A 14,059-nucleotide genomic window follows, 5' to 3' on the forward strand; every position below is an offset into this window, starting at 1 on the left:
CAGGAAGATGCCCTGAAGGAGGGCCTGGCAACCCACTCAAGTAGTCTTGCCTGGAGAATCCCATGGACAGAGGAGCCTGGCAGGCTACAGTCCATAGCGTCACAAAGAGTCAGACATGACTAAAGCAACTTAGCACACACACACACACATACACTAAAGGATATTTGCAGGGCAAACTTTGTAATTTGAAAACAGTGAAGTAAGTGTGTATCCATAGAGGAATGGTTAAGTGAATTATAATTCACCCATGCAAAGGTATGTATCATTCAGTGAGTAACAAGGATAAGGTGTTTCAACAAAGTAAAAGGTCCACAGAATATTATTCTGTGCACAGAAGTAGGATGCAAGGCAGTACATTTGATATGAATTCATTTATATTAAATATGCAGATGCATATTTATATTTGCATTTAAAAGATCGGAACAATTGACGTTAAACACTAGCTGTCATCTGCTCTAGAAAATTGGACAGGCTAGGGCTTGGTGGGGAGCAGTCGTTCATTCTTTACTGTATGTGGTTCTCTATTAGTTGACTGTTGACAAGCAAGAGATATTGTATCATTTTTAAAAGAGCTCATACTTTTGAGCTTAGCCACTCATTGAAAGAGAAAAATTAAGCAAATCCGTTACAGACACACTAGCAACTGAAACTTCAAGCATGTAATTATGTGGCTCACTTTAGCCATCCCAACTGAACAAAATTCAAAGTAAAAAATGATACAGTTATGAAAATTTTACTTGGGGATACATAGTGCACATTTGATCTCAAACTGACTGAATATACACTTTGTTTTCGTCTTTACCAGTGCAACCACATAGCCTCATTTTCTTTTCTAATTGATGAATTCCCTTACAAGCCTGCATAACTGCCTGAGAAGTGCTTCGACATGGATGTTTCAGTATACTTAAAACAAGTGTCTGAAAACAAATATATCATCTTCCCAAAATATCCTATTTTTCCTAGGGAGAGTCCCATTCTCCCCCACTGCCCAGGCTTGAAACCCTAACTTTAGTTGGTGTGCCCTCTCACTCCCTCAGCAGACTGATGGGCAAGTACTTCATTGGTCTTCATCTGCCGTCTCTCTGACATCGCCTCCTTCCTTTCCATTCCCAAGGCCACTCCCTAAATGCAGGCTCCACCTCAGTGTCACCTTGTATCTTCATGACAGTAGCTATAATATTGTGTCTATTGCCCCAACACACTCCCCACTGCAAACACAACCCCTAATAGACCATAAGCTCCTCAAAAGAAGGATTCGTGTTTTATTCATTCTAGTACCGAGTGTCCTGCCTAGGGACCAGTGGGCGCTACATTAATATTTTTTCAGTGAAGAAATAGATGGAAAGAAGTAACTGATTTAGTAAGTAATTTCTAGCAGAGTCTCCTTTCCCCAGCTCCTCATCCCCCAGCCATTTTCTTCAATAGTTCTCCTTAGCTGATGATTCAATAACATCATCATTGGTAATTTGCCACTTCTCAGATGAGAGCACAATCCTTTCAAATTCAGTCATGAATGTGATTTAAAGGGCTTTATTTGATATATTCAATGGTTTTCAAAGAAAACTTTAAAAATTCAAAGCTATAGAAACCGAAAAACTCCAACTGGGCTTAAACTTCCATTGAAACTCTTACAAAACAGTGGAGATGAGCATTTATGAATCATTAGAGGGTTAAAGTGGGAAAGGAAATGGCAACCCACTCCAGTGTTCTTGCCTGGAGAATCCCAGGGACGGGGGAGCCTAGTGGGCTGCCGTCTATGGGGTCACACAGAGTCGGACACGACTGAAGCGACTTAGCAGCAGCAGCAGCAGAGGGTTAAAGACCTAGTTCCTTAATTATCAATCCTTAAAATATTATTTTACGATGGGAATGCACATGCATTAAGAACAGACTATAACTTATAAATCACTTCTAAATAGCTCTATGCCTATAATGTTCAGCTTATTAGGAGTTGTTAATATTCCATTACTCAGAGATCATTAGCACACTCTGCTAGCAGTATAGATCACACAATAGCAAGTGACAAGGGGAGAACACGAAGTACCTTAATTATGATTTCCTTTAAAAAAAAAAGAAAAGGGGTCTGTCATGACCTCCCCAGAGTGTGAACTCTATCTGGCAAAGTCTGAGAATGCTAACCTTTCCTCCATGAAGTGGGCTACTATGGGGGGAGGGGAAGATTACCTAAAGAGAAAACTAGCTGACATTTCTTATTGCTTTCTACATGCCAGGCACAGTTGTAAATCTCACACACACACACACACAAAACGTTATGAGGTAGGTACTGTTATCCCTGTTTACGAATAAGAGGGGTCTTCCTCAGTGGCTCAGTGGTAAAGAATCCTCCGGCCACTGCAGGAGACACAGGAGTTGTGGGTTCAATCCCTGGATGGGGAAGATGCCCTGGAGGAGGAAATGGCAAAGCACTCTAGTTTTCTTGCCCAGAGAATCCCATGGACAGAGGAGCCTGGTAGGCTAGAGTACATGGGGTCCCAAAGAGTTGGACACAACTGGAGCAGCTGAGCATGCGTACACATTGCACAAATAAGGACACCAAATCCCCACTTGAGGCTAAGCAACATGGCCAAGGTTGTGCCTGTGTGTGTGTGCCAAGTCGCTTCAGTCGTGTCCAATTCTTTGCAACCCTATGGACTGTAACTCACCAGGCTCCTCTATCCATGGGATTTTCCAGGCGAGAATATTGGAGTGGGTTGCCATTTTTTACTCCAGGGGATCTTTCGGACCCAGGGATCTAACCAGCATCTGCTGTGTCTCCTTCATTGGCAGGTGGATTCTTTTACCACTAGTGCCACCCGGGAAGCCCATCCAAGGTTACAGAGCTTCTAAAGGGGAGCCTGGTGGGATAGACACAGAGCTGTGCCACCGGGGTCCACCTTCAAGGAAGGACTTGTCTCATCTTGTGGGAGCGCTGTCCAGCCTTCTGCCTGTGACAGCCTCCAGCTGTTAGCTCCTTCAGAGACCCCTCAGCTGTATAGAGGACCTTGCCAAGAGCGCACGCTCCCCAGGGCAGCCCAAACCCAATGGCTGGTCACCGCTGAGGTAGAAAGGTCTGACCTTTGGGGCTCTCTGAGGGCAGCTGGGGCAGGTCGTACACGTGCAGGGCAGTTAGACCCAGCTCACCCCATGGGGTGGGACAGGGCTTTGCTGGACCTACAGTGAGTTCTCCTCCTCCCTCCACCCCTGCCTTCCTCCCTCTCCTGCCCACAGGGTCCATCTCTCTAACTACCCTGCACACCGTCCAAAGACTCTAGCTCACTTGTGCCAAATAATCTGACTCCACAGCCCTTACCCTTAACTCTTTACTGTCTTCCCAGGAAGAGTGACAGAAGGAAACCTGCAAGTCATTCTGTAGCCTCATCTTAGTGATTATTTCTGCCCCTGCTTATATCACACATGTGTCAGAACTGCTCAGCGTAAACGACACTATACCATGTGCTGTGCTGTGCTTAGCCGCTTAGTCGCGTCTGACTCTCTGCAACCCCATGGACTGTAGCCCACCAGGCTCCTCTGCCCATGAGATTTCCCAAGCAAGAATACTGGAGTGGATTGTCATGCCCTCCTCAAGGGGATCTTCCCAATCCAGAGATCGAACTCATGTCTCCTGTATCTCCTGCACTGCAGGCAGATTCTTCACCACTGAGCCACCAGGGAAGCCCCGAGTCATGTTTATGGTGCACCAAATTGATAAGACAGTCTCAAGAACATTTATCCTTTACTATTAGATTACTTTTAAAGTACCTTCAAACCAGAAGAATCTATACTTCCAAGCACTGAACAGTGTGGTAATTTCAAACCCAGAAATAAGAAAGAAAAATCAACTGGATGTATAAATAAATGAACCCAGGTTGAAAGAATACACAACTGTACTTGCAATAAACACAATTTTCAAAATAAAACAAAAACTTCCATTTCAAAAGCTTTGTTGCTATTTTCTTCACCAAAGGTTAGTGTGTTTTAGTGATAAGTGCTTGTAGTGCATTACAAAGAAACAAGGAGTTTTCTAAGAAGACACTCATAAATGATAAAAGAAAAAACTTAGTCTATAAAACTTAAAGTGAAATCCTAGAGTGGCAATTGCATAGTATCCTCTGAAAATGTGTAATAAGGCTTGACCTTGGTTCCTGCTTGTACTTTCAGATCATGGGGAAAAAAAATCACTCAGGAGCGTATGAAATTCAGTGCATAGGTGAACACAAAAATGCAGGTAGAAAAGAGGCTTCCACCAGATCATCCCAAAGTCATTCCTATAGTTAAAACTCTGCCTGTCTGACTCTTCTGCAAGGAGCAATAGTGTCCCATTGAACAATTTTATCCTTTAAAAGTCATCAGGCACTTATGTGAAGACGAATGTGCAGGCTTTTGACACACTCTCTTCATATCAGTAAGAGTACACACCTCTTCCTCCAAACGTTCATTCTCTTCCTTAACAAAGACCATGATCGTCTCAACCCCTGGCATTTCCTCTCTAGTAAACAGAGAACTCATACATAGGCTGAAAAACGTCACTAGACACACTTTCTTTAGTCATGCAGTAATTCAGTTGCCATGGTAATCTTTAGTAAACTCGAAAAGTACTTTGGAGGGGTCATTTCTAATGCTTGTTTTTAAAATTCTAGAACTTTCAAAAGTCTTTGAGGATAAAGGGGCTGAAAATGCTTTTCTCTTCAATGCCTAGCCATGGATTCATCGAACGGAGCACAGTTATTGACACTATGACATCCATTACATCTCTGACAATGCTCACTCCATCACTGCCCACTTCAAGATCATTGTTATAGACTGCCCATATCTCCCCAACTCAGTGAAAGCATTAACTCAGGTCTCTGCGGCAGTGAAGGGAATTAATCCATGAAATAAGCACTCTCCCTAATAGCTCCCAAAGCTCATAATTGAGCACTGTCACTTTGGCCTTCCATCAATAATAGGGTGACAAAGTACACTCCAAAGCAGTTTAACAAAGGAACATCAGATAACTCGGGACTTGAACACATCCAGGCTGCTACGCAAGGAAACACTCACACAGGAGGCTCTGATGATTCATGGCTCTCACCCACTTTGTTCATCAACCATGTAGAGACTCAAAAGGTTTCAGGAAACACTATCTGAAAGATTTTTTGGCTAATAGACACATTTGACAAATGATCTTTCATCTTTATTCCAAATTATCTTCCTATCATTAGCCAAGGATAATATACAAGCATTTTTCAAATACAATTTCATGGACTGAATATGTTCTAAAGACTTTTTAACCAGAGAAAGACACTATTATTGGCTCTACCAGACTCCGGATTTTTTGAAAGAACTTAATTAAGTAAAATTAATGGTTTCACTCGAGTTGAATAAGCAGTCACACTGCTTATTCACACTGTTTCCTTCTCTGCTGGCCTCTCTTGGTCACATTACAATAGGATGACACTCACGAACTAAAGCATGGTGGAAGGAGCACTGACCTGGAAGACAAGAGTCTGCTTGACTTCAAGCAAACCATTTAATATCCCTTAGTCTGTTGCCTCATCTGTATATATGAGGATTGCACTACATAGGAGAGCATGTGGCTTCAGTCATTGTAGCTGAAACACAGAAGGAGAAGTAACATAGAAAGCAGGCTGAGGTTTGGTCAGGTAGGCAATGGCCAGGTCATGCCTTGTAGGTCTCCTCAAAGATTTTGATATTTACTTTAAGAGCAGTAAAGGATATAATTCATTAAAGTATTTAAGCAAGGGGGTAATGTGATCAGATACGTATTTCAGAAAGAGTGCTATGGAATTTAGGTTGGAGATCAGAGCAGAGGCATGGAAACCAGGCATTAAACAGCTCTAGTAGCCTAGGTGATAGATAAGTGTTTAGACTAGAGTGATGGCAATAAAGATGGAAGTAAGGGGGTGGATTTGAGAGCTACTCAAGAGGCAAAATTAACAGGATTTTGTGATGGAGGGTAGAGAGAAGCACTTGTAAAGAATGATTCTTTAGAAGTTGATACTTTAGAATCAACAAAATCAATGTGCAACCAGCTAGTTGCATGGCTGGTGATGCCATGGGCTGGAATAGAAAACACTGGAAGAGCACCAGTCTAAGAGAAACTGTTCAATGTTTATGAGTTCAATTTGGACAAATCGAGTTAGAGGTGCTTAAAATATCCAAATGGGGATGTCAAGACAGTAGAGAGGTCTGGAGGTTAGAGAAAAGACCTGAGCTGGAGATATAAATTTGAAAGTCACTGGTGAAAGTCACTGGTGTATAGAAAGCAATTGAAACCATGGTACAGAGCAAGTATAGTTAGGAAAGAAAAAGGCCTATCCACTATCTCAGAAACCCCAACAATTTCACCTCAGAGTGTAGAAGCAGGAGCTGTGAAAGAGACTGGAAAGGAGAAACATAATTGAAGGGAAGCCAGAGTGTAGTCTTAGAGGAGCCAAGAGGGAAAGTATTTGCTTGGAGGGAGGGCTCAACACAGACTTTACTAACTAGAGGTCGCTGACGATATTGTGAAACTGTGTAAGCTCAGATCAAAGGATATCACCTAGCATCAGTCACACTGCAGGCCCTGGACCTTCAAGCCTAGTCCACTGTGGATGGTCCCCTTCCTCAAAGACACGAAACCATCAGGTCATCATATCAGGGGTGACCCTGCCCAAAGGTCCTCCTTTGTCCTCAGTAGTATAACACCCTCCTCTGAAATACTCTTTTTTCCCCATAATGTTACTTTCTCCCACTGTCATCTTCAGTTTTCATCAGATTTCACCCTCCATCCTTCTCTACAATTTTCCAGTTAATGGTGCTAGTCTAGTCTCTCCTTCAAAAAGAAGTGAGGGTAGGAAGGCGAGAGAGGGTAGGAAGGCAAGAGGAGGCTGGGGAGTCCCAGGGAAGTTCCTGGAACATGTGTGCATGAGGAGCGTGGCTGCTGCCTGAACAAACCTCATTCATTTCCCACCTGGCTCCATGTGTGTATCTCTCTATCGACAGTGATTATGCAAATGTGGTATTTATTTTAATGAAAATGTCAGGTGTGTTTGGCTGTAACATTATATATGATTGACTGTGGTATTAAAGTAACAGCTTGATAACAACTGCATAAGAATATGTGGAGCCCAGAAAACAGAAGTTTGACACACTTCTCTCTTCTAATAGTGGCATGATTTTTGTGGGTTTGGGAGCTGAAATATTCTCTAAAGCAATTTTCATGACGTGAAGGAAATTCAGATAATGAGGATCCATACCTAGTCATTATTTCTGCCTGACTTCTTTGAAGGCATAGGAGTAGCTTGGGCTCCAGCTGGCTTGTTAATTGATCCTAGAGATCTGGTCTTCAGACCACATGTGGACTTTCACAGAGCTGTCCAGTCTTGGGGAAAGGGCATACCTTATTTTGGAGATGCAGAATACCAGAGTGGTTTTAAAGTCAGACCACACCGCATTTTGAATTCTGGTTTCTGCCTTTTCTCGCTGCATAATCTTAGAAAAATTACTTTCTCTGGGGGATCTCAGTTTTCTTCTCTGTAAAGATAAAGGAAAATGCCTACTTCATAGGGTGTTGTATACACATCCTTTTTTTAAAGATTTTTTTTAATATAGACCATTTTTAAAGCCTTTATTGAATTTGTTACAATATTGCTTCTGTTTCATGTTTTAGTTTTTTTGGCCCTGAAGCATGTGGGATTCTCAGCTCCCTGCATGCTTGCGTGCATGTGTGTGTTCAGTCGTGTCTGACTCTTTGCAACCCCACAGACTGTAGCCCACCAGGCTCCTCTGTCCATGGGATTCTCCAGGCAAGTAACTGGAGTGGGTTGCCATTACCTTCCCTGGCCAGGGATCAAACCCACACCTCCTGCATTGGAAGGTAAATTATTAACCACTGGACTGTCAGCAAAGTCCCCCACATCCTTAACTTGGGGCCAGCAATGTAGCTTCTGTTCTTTTCAAGTTGTTCAATTCACTCTTCTTAAAATGTCAAACCCTCTATATGTTCACACACACAATGGTTTGCCTTGTGGTTTAAGGCCATCTACTTACTTCCTGTGCCATCAGTGGGCCAGTGATAGTTTCAGGGTATGATCAGCAGAAGCTGGTTGTGAATATAGTCTACGCTGTCCTTGGGTTTCCAATCTGTGCTTTTCTTAGGTTTTAAAATGAATTAATACATTTAAATATTAGAGGCCATTTTGAAATAGAAATATATAACATTTTTAGAATAGCTTGGCTTTAAGATCCACAAATAATCCAAAAGCTTTTTAATAATTAAAGGCCTCAACCTTCTCCCTCATGAAAAATTTAGCCAGAATTCCTAATGAAACAAAGTGATTTGAAATTTAACTCATATAATATAGGATTAAATGTTTTCAAACCAGGTTGCTCAAAAAGATCCCAAAGGCCTAAATAATTCATTGGCAGCCAAGAACTGAACATCATTTCTAAACCCCAAGTGGGGTTGAGCTGAACGAGTGGAGAAATAATACATAAAGTTAGACACAGCTTGGTGGGGCCTTCCCAAGCAGGCAGCCCGGTAACACCTCACCCCACACAGCAGAAACAGCGATTCATCATCCTATGGTACTATCTTCTGTATTTAAGAATAGCATTTAACAAGCTTATTTTAGAATCTGATTCATTATCATTTTTAGGAAATTAAAAGGCCTTAAAACTTCTCCATATTGTGTGTGATTGCACTTAATTAAAGTTCACATCTTTCGCAGAAAGGTGGGACATTGGTTCTAATTTTAAATACTAGTGTGATTGAGAGCATAATGCATGAGACCCAGGTTCTATTTCTGACTTGGTCATTACTTTTCCAGCTTTTCTAAATGCCTCCAGTTTTCCATCCCCCCTAGTTGGGCAGAGTTCATTAGAAATTGGCAGAGTTCATGACAACAAATTATGTCATCAGCATTCGTGAAACTATCAAGTCCATACTGTGTAGTAGACACCATTTGCTAAAAATACAATAGTGAACAAGAAAGGCTTGTTCCTAATCTCACAGAGCTTATGTTTGCTCCAAATATGTTTACTGCCATCCAGCCACCTATAGGACACTTTCAGGAAACACTAGACACACAGAGTCACTAAGTCAACCCAGTCAACAAATATTTGTTGAATGTGGACAACACGCAAGGCATTGTTCCAGATGCAATGAGAGAAAAAAAGGTCTCTTGTTAGACCTGTGCTGCCAGAGGACAGAGATCACGCCATTGTGCTTGGTGTCCTCAAAGTCTAGCAGAGTGCCTGGTACTCAGCAGGTGTCCAATAGGTAATTGTTGAATGACAAAGAGAGGGAGTTGGTGAGGGGAAAAAAAAATCATGAGTCCTACTCTCAAGGGATTAGAATACAATGTAGACTTTCAAGTATCTGTGCATCTATGGATCAACTACAATAAATCACAGAATGTTATATTAAAAAAACAAACAAACATGAAAGACACAAAAGAAGTAAGAGCATAAACTCAAACAGATAGTTGTACACCAAGGTTCACAGCAACATTATTCACAATGGTTAAAGGCAGAAACAACACAAATGTTCATCAACGGATGAATGGGATAAATAAAATGTGGTATATTCATACAGTGGAATATTATTCAGCCTTAATAAGGAAGTTAATTCTGATACATGATGCAATATGGATGAACCTTGAAGACATTACAGTGAAGTCAGATACAAAAGGACATATATGATCCCACTGACATGAGGCACCTAGAACAGGCAAATTCATAGAGGCAGAAAGTAGAGTGATAGTTACCAGGGACTGGAGAGAGAAGGAATGGAGGTAGAGTTCAATGGGTACAGAGTTTCTGTTGGGGATGAAGAGAAAGTTCTGGAAGTGGGCAGTAGTGATGGTAATTATACAACGTGAATGTACTTAATGCCATTGAGCTGTCCAGTTGAAAATATTTAAAATGGCAAATGCTATATTTTGCCAAAATAAAAAAATAGTGATAGTTATAAAAAGACATAAAGGAGTTTGTAAGGCAGTGACAGCATCTGCCTGCCTTAATTAAGAAGAAGGTTCCTAGAAGCAGTATCATGTGAGCGAGCTCTTCCTTTTAATGCCTACAAATCAAAGTTTTCACTGATAACAGTAAGAAGCAAACATTTGTTTTCATATGGTTCACCACTTTTCTGTGACTGCTTCTTATATAAAAAACTGGTGAGAGCAGCTGTTCCAGGGGAGATGAGTTGAAAGTCCGAAGGGTTTGGGACCTAATGCCCTGGGGTAGGAAATGACTTACTTTTCACTACACATTTATTCCTTTTTTTATCATGTATATGTATTCCTTTAAAAAAAACTAATATTAAAACAAATTTCAGAACAAATGACTTCTGATCATCTTTACAAAGATTTCCTAAATGCGGTCTGAAAAAAGACACCCATTTCCTATCCTCCTTTTATTCAAAGTAAAAGTGAAAGCTGCTCAGTCATCTCTGACTGTTTGTGACCCCAGTCCATGGAATTCTCTAGGCCAGAATACTGGAGTGGGGAGCCTTTCCCTTCTCCAGGGGATCTTCTCAACCCAGGGATTGAACCCAGGTCTCCCGCATTGCAGGTGGATTCTTTAGCAGCTGAACCATAGGGAAGCCCAAGAATACTGGAGTAGGTAGCCTATCCCTTCTCCAGCGGATCTTCCCGATTCAGAAATCAAACTGGGGTCTCCTGCATTGCAGGTAGATTCTTTACCAACTGACTTTAAAGTAGCCAATGTTCCAAGTCAGAAGCATTCATCAGATAGCTACCAAAGCATCTTCCCAATATGAAACTCTAACTCTCTCTTATAAGAACATAATATTTATAATATGGAATCTCCCTCCCTGCTAATCACCCTTCAACATACAAATATAAAGAACTAATAACATCAAATTATGCAGACAGTATAACTTTAACTACCACTTTAACTTCCAGACACGATTAAGTCAAGGTCTTGGCCCGGCTTTTTTATGTTCTATGTTTTAATTTTGGATCCCTTTCTAATAAATTGTACTTTATCGATGTATTCCTATGGCATAGCTGTTTATGATGGCGATGCCCCAAGTTAAAGTATCAGTTTCATTAGACTTCTTTATAGCCAGCTAGATATGGCCAGGTAACTAAATTCTAGCCCGTGAGAAGTACTGTGTTATTCTCTAGAAGATTCCTCAGGCAGAAGACACACACTTTTGCCCTTCCCTTTGCCTCCTTTCTGGAAGTGACTTTGGGGATAGAAGGCATGTGCTGAGGATGGAGACAGGATGTGAGGTCGTTGACAGGATCCTGAAGCTCCCATTCAATCTGGCTCCCTCCTGCTCTTTTATGTGGGAGAAGAAACCACTGTGTGGTCAGCCATCGTTATCTGGAGACTCTGTTACATGCTGTTTACATAAGCATTTTCTGTCTATTCCTCTCCCCATCCCCTGCATATTCGTTCTTCTTCATGCTGCTTTCTGGAAGCTTTAGCTGTCCTGCACACTACACCCTTCAGATCCCTTCAGTCTGTTGCTCAGAGTCACTACTAAGTGTTCTCCTCTGCCTCTGACTGCTGTAGCTGTTTTATCAGCCCCTTCTTGCTGTCCTCCACACAAAATGTTCTGCTATCTTACAGCTGGTTTCCTCTGAGAATGTCAGCTCCAAGAGGTCAGAGCTGTCCTATCGATTCACATCTATGTTCCTAGAACTTAGAACAGTGTTGACTTTTGGTAACTACTCCATAACTATTCCATTGAGTTCACTCAGCAAATATTGAGCACCTCATATGTGCCGAGCACCTTTCTAAACACCCAGGACATCTCAGTAAATAAAACGGATAAAAATCACTTCCCTGGGCATTTACATTCTAGTGTGGGAGAAAGAAAAGTAAACAACTAACATTAAGTCAATCAAACAACCAATATGAAAAAAAGAAAGAAAATTAAGCCAGTATGTTACTAGGGAAGAGGTGCTGTGGAAAGCCAGTGCAGAGCAAAGGAGGTTGGGGTCCCATGGTGACAAGATTGGCTGTAGGGAAATGGGGCAAAAGTTTTAAATAAAGAAAGGGGTAAGAGTTGGCCCTTTGAGAAGGTACCATTTGAGCAAAGGCTTAAAGGTTGTGAGGAAGAAAGCCATTCAGATATACCAGGGAAGAGCAGTTCAGGCAACTAGTATAATAAGGGAACAACCAGTGTGAAGGTCAAGTGGCTTCAAAAAATAGCATGAGTATGGCGAATGAGCCCAGAAGAGTGTGAGCAGGTAGGAGAGCGGAGCAAGAAGAAGTCAAAGAGATCTCGAATCCTGCGGGTCAATCTCAGTCAGTCTTCTGACTGCCATTTTGAGTGACATGGGGCAGGACAGAAAAAGGACAAGATTTGGTTTTTATTTTAGGATAACACTCTGACTGTTGAGAACAGATTATAAGGGACCAAGAATGAAAACAAGGAGACCAGAAAGGAGAACTGCAATAATTAGGGAGGAAATAGTTAGAACCTTGGACCAGGATATAGCAAGGGATGGGGAAAATGACCGGATTCTTTATACATTTGGTGGGGGGTAGGGGTGAGCCAATTGGATATGGGAAATGGTAAATAGAAAATGACTTCTGGGATGACTCCAGGTTTTCAGTCTGGGTGGCTGGAAGAATGGTGTTTCCATTAACTGAAATAGGGAAAGCTGTGTGTGGACCAGGCTGGGAAGGAGGATTTTAGGGGGTAAAATGAGATGAATACTAGACATTCAAGTGGAGGTGTCCACCAGACAGCTGTGTGTACACATTTGAAGTGTGAAAAAGTTCTGGGTCAGGAGTATAAACTGTGGAGTCATCATGAATATATGAAAAAAGAGCTCTGGACAATGATGAAACATGTTTTTCTTTCTGTGAGGAATTCTTACATTCTATAACTGCAGAAATGGCTTCCAAAGAATGTGAACAAGACCACTTATCAAGAAAACAAGTCAAAACCTCTGTAATTATTTCCTTTCCTTCATTTTAAAGCATTGTATCTCAAAATGTGGTTGGCAGACAGTGAAGAACAGGGAAGCCTGGCGTGCTGCAGTTCATTGGGTCCCTAAGAGCTGGACATGACTTAGCTGAACAACAACAATATCCTCTGATTCAAAATAAAACTGACTTTTGTAATTAGCACACTTAATGATTCACATGCATACTCAAATCCGAAAACCACCCACTCTGTGTGTGCAACTCTGTGACATGGAGTGCCATTTGGAAATTTCCACTTTCATAAGTGGGTTGCACATGATGGGCACAGCCTAGGGAGAGTTACTAGGAACTCCTGATATACAATGCATGGTATAATAGGCTGACACATGTTGCATGGGATTTATCAATCCTCAATCAAATAAATGTCTGGGCAATATTCTGAATCATTTTCTGCATCATCTCCATAGCAACCTTCAGCCTAGGCCTTTTTGATGGGTCTCTCTTGCTATCAGTTGTAATGACTTTGGTTCCAATAAGCATGAGGCTTCATGACAGAAGCTGCTGTTTCTCAGCCATATCTGATTCTCTGGTGTCAACATTTAGAATCCTGTATTCCTATGATAGTTTTTAAGTTCTTTGTAATCTCATTTTTTTTCCTTTATTATTTTTCACTTGCTGATGAAGTTTAAGAACATTACATGACTATATACTATAGTCTAATATAGACTATATACTATAATCTAATGAACTGAAAAGTCCTTACGAAGTAATTAGTTATGCACAGAAACAAACATAGCAGATACTTGAAAGGATTAGCCAGGTACCTTTGGGGAAATGCAAGTTCCAGGAGATTGTGCAACTCAATTTAACAGGTTTCTTAATTAATCATTTTTAGGCCTAGATTAAGGCCTAAATTCCTAAACTAAGGAATATATCTGAAATGTCTGGACCAGGGATGCCATAAACCCAAAGATCTCCTCAAGCAGTTTGTCACAATGTCTGGCAGCTGTGGGCTTCGCTCATGCACATTTTCTGCCTGACCGTTTTGGAGACTAAAGTTACCATTCCTACCCTAGATCAAATGTTCTCACAGGTTCGAGATCCTGGAGCTACTCTTTCAATCTCCTATGTCAAAAAGAAAAAGAAAAAAGCCACCTGACTCATGCTA

The sequence above is a fragment of the Bos indicus genome, chromosome 14 (genome assembly GCF_029378745.1).
Source record: "Bos indicus isolate NIAB-ARS_2022 breed Sahiwal x Tharparkar chromosome 14, NIAB-ARS_B.indTharparkar_mat_pri_1.0, whole genome shotgun sequence".
Classification (NCBI taxonomy): Eukaryota; Metazoa; Chordata; class Mammalia; order Artiodactyla; family Bovidae; genus Bos; species Bos indicus.